The sequence below is a fragment of the Drosophila virilis genome, chromosome 3 (genome assembly GCF_030788295.1).
Source record: "Drosophila virilis strain 15010-1051.87 chromosome 3, Dvir_AGI_RSII-ME, whole genome shotgun sequence".
Lineage (NCBI taxonomy): Eukaryota > Metazoa > Arthropoda > Insecta > Diptera > Drosophilidae > Drosophila > Drosophila virilis.
Window position 1 is genome coordinate 2,050,588 of NC_091545.1, and position 3,689 is coordinate 2,054,276.

General features: G+C 39.2%; 1 long non-coding RNA gene across 1 annotated transcript; it reads right to left on the bottom strand.

Moving 5' to 3' along the window:
- Nucleotides 1-2,123: 2,123 nt before the first annotated feature.
- Nucleotides 2,124-2,774, bottom strand: LOC138911164 (uncharacterized). The gene is made up of 3 exons (XR_011416533.1): nt 2,462-2,774; nt 2,290-2,405; nt 2,124-2,223 (listed from the first exon to the last, which is right to left on the bottom strand). It is a non-coding gene; the product is annotated as an uncharacterized lncRNA (long non-coding RNA).
- Nucleotides 2,775-3,689: the final 915 nt, after the last annotated feature.

A 3,689-nucleotide genomic window follows, 5' to 3' on the forward strand; every position in this document is an offset into this window, starting at 1 on the left:
GTTCAAGTACAAAAGTTTTGTGCTAAGCCGCCCTCTACCACTCCTTCTCGCTCTGGTAGCCCTTGCTGGTTTGTTTTTGTGTTTGTTTCTCGTTTCTCGCAAATACTCGCTCGGAACATGAGAAGAGTATATTGACTATATATATAAAAGACTGTGTCCTTACGAACTGATTGACCAGCTGACTGACTGATTGACCAAGAGAAAGTAAGAGGAAAGTGTGGCCAGCAAGCGAGAAGACGCTGGTTCAAATTCAGAACAAATAAACACTTTCTATGTGTTTATCTACTTTTCTATTAAAAAATTCCAAAAGGAAAATAAATGGATCTTCTTCTAGTATTATCTTGATTCTTTCCGATGGCCCGTCATGATTGAGCTGTGAACGTGTATTATGCAGTCGGTTGCACTCGATCTCGGTCTGTTTCTAAGTGTTTTGTTGTTGTGCTCGTTGTTCATGCATGTCGAATGCATTACAAACGGGCCGCGTGGGAGGTGCAAACGCACTTGGATTGAAATTGGGTGTACGTTGGACTCGGCTGTTGTCTCTGCTCCTGCTGCTGTTGGCATGTCGTCGCCAACGTCAACGTCAACCACGTCATCATCATCATCATCTTTATCATCATCATCATCATCATCATCATCATCATCATCATCATCATCATCATCATCATCGTCATCGTCGTCATCGTCGTTGTGTAGTTTTTGCGTTTATTGTTGCATTTCTGATGTGATTTTTAGTAATGTCCAGCGACGAGTGCAATGTGCTCAGCATTTTTGAATGTGTCCTGCATGCGTCTCTCTTTCACATGCAACAGCACCTCCCTCTTCACCCTCCCTCCACACACACACCTCTGGCTTTTGAGTGTGGGCGCTTCCTATGTTAAATTGTTTGCTTGATGCTCGATCAAAAATGACAAATGTATCTACAGTGTGTGCCGGCAGTAGAGGCGCAAGCGCATAAATTTGTTGCCAATATTTATAATTTAACTAAAATAATCTATAAATTAACTGATTTTAGGAGTAAATAGTACGAGGAAGATCTTAGTGCACGTAAATAAGTTGCATTTCTATTGAATGTATACAACAATTAAATTAAAGTGGCATACAAGAGTTAAAGGGTCTTTGAATTATTTGCTGCCAATTCATTATACTTCTGCAATTTTCTTTCTTTTCTTTGAAAGTTTTTCTTCCTGCATTTGTGCACATATTTCTTGCAGGAACTGTCTGCATCATGTTGCACGCACACAGCTGCCACGTTTGTCGCCTGCATTTGCTGGCAAAATGTTAATTTGAATTTGTGAGCATGTCATTAACACACGCACACACCCGCACACACACACACACCCAGCACACACACACGCACAACAATGCGTAGCCATACATATGCATTTGACAAATGCGTTGTTAATGATGCAAAATGCAATTTTCGAAAATTCACAAGTTTTGCTCTTTGATTTTGGGCCATAACCGAAAAAAGCTGCGACTTTTGTTTGCGTTCGAGCATTACCCAATTTATCTCTATACATAAAACTGTTCGTCCTGACTGACTGCGTGATTCCTGATCAACGAACATTTATTTTATGCGTGCCACAGTCAAGGCCGTTATATAGCAGCTGCAATCTTATATAGACAAAAGTAAAAAATAAAGTCCCAACTCATAACTCGGTCTAAACTTAACCGATTTTCACCAGGATTGTTCATGGTTTTCGCTCTAAAAAAATCTGACATTTAAATCTGAACACATATTTTTTGGGTCGTAATCCATGTCACAATCGTACCCCTAGGATTCGTATATACCATGGGTCGAAATTTCCCACCCCCATAACTCGGCCAAATCTCAACCGATTTTCATGAGGCTTGGCATTTTGTTCATAGTTTTCCCTCTAAAAAAATCTGGCATTTAAATCTGAAAACATATTTTTTGGTCGAAATTCATGTCAGAATCTTACCCCTTGGATTCGTATATACCATGAGTCGAAATTTTCCACCTCCATAACTCGGCCAAAAATCAACCGATTTTCATGAGGCTTGGCTTTTTGTTCATGGTTTTCCCTCTTAAAAAATCTGGCATTTAAATCTGAACACATCTTTTTTGGTCGAAATTCATGTCAAAATCTTACCCCTAGGATTCGTATATAGACATGGGTCGAAATTTCCCACCCCCATAACTCGGCCAAATCTCAACCGATTTTCATGAGGCTTGGCATTTTGTTCATGGTTTTCCCTCTAAAAAAATCTGGCATTTAAATCTGAAAACATATTTTTGGGTCGAAATTCATGTCAAAATCTTACCACTAGGATTCGTATATAGACATGGGTCAAAATTTCCCACCTCCATAACTCGGCCAAAAATCAACCGATCTCCATGAGGCTTGGTATTTTGTTAATGGTTTTCCCTCTTAAAACATCTGGCATTTAAATCTGAAAACATATTTTTGGGTCGAAATTCATGTCAAAATCTTACCCCTAGGATTCGTATATACCATGAGTCGAAATTTCCCACCTCCATAACTCGGCCAAAAATCAACCGATTTCCACGAGGCTTGACATTTTTCATTGTTTTCCCTGTAGATCAGTTTGGCCTTTACATCTGGCAACATTATTCACGATCGAAGTTCATGTTAAAATATCGTCTATAGGCAACTGGATTTTCAGCTGAAGAGCTGCATAAGTATCAAAACTGAAGAAGTTGCTGTCGCTGTAGATAAAGCAATCAATTTTGGGTTCCACTGGTATTTTTCACATTATTCATTTGACTTTCCGTATGTACACGTGGCAGGTAGCTCGGCTGAAAGGCGATTTAAATATAAATTATAAATACAAACAAAATGAGTTAGAAAGCAGGAGGTAGGCGGGGTCAGATTTATATATAAACAAAACTACAAACTCGAGGAAAACTAAACAATGTGCCGCTTTAATCAGCGCCGCCTCAAGACAACAGCAACAGCAACAACAACAGTTGCTAGATCAACAACTCTAGCAACAACTCAATTACCAACAACAACAACAACAACAACAGCAAGAACAACAACAACAAAGGCAGGCGGCAACAAACGTCCGCTAACATTCATCACCACAAAATTAAATTGCTTTTGTTTATATAAATATTCCATAGACACACATAAGAAGAAGAGGCAGAAGAAGAAGGAGCGGTATCTAGTTCTAGTTGAGATGGGGCGGGGGGGAAAGACAGTTGGAAAATTTAAAGAAAATGCGCTGTTAAAAGCAATGGAAAATAAATTTTCAACACCGCCGCATTTGTTTAATTATATTTTTCTGTCAAGATTGTTTTGTTATTTTTTTGGTTTTTTTTTTTATTTTTTTCACGTGCTCTCTCTGCTCAAAGGAGCGCCGCCGACGTCAAAGTCGTCGTCAACATGTTGCCATCGACACCAATACACACTCACAACACACACACACACACACAGCAATGCAAACAAATAAACAATTACCGAGAGCTGTGCCGCCCTCTGAGCTCTCCACAGTTCCACAGTTTCCATTTTCCGATTTTCAGCTGCAGTTTTGATGTTGTTCTGCTGTTGTTTTTATTGTTATTGTTGTTGTTGTTGTTGTTGTTGTATTTGATTCGGTTCTGTGTGCGACTGTCGCTGGAAATAAAAACGCAACACACATTCAAGTCTTTCGATTTTGATTTGTTTGCTCAACATTTATTGAAGATCAAAGCGAACAAC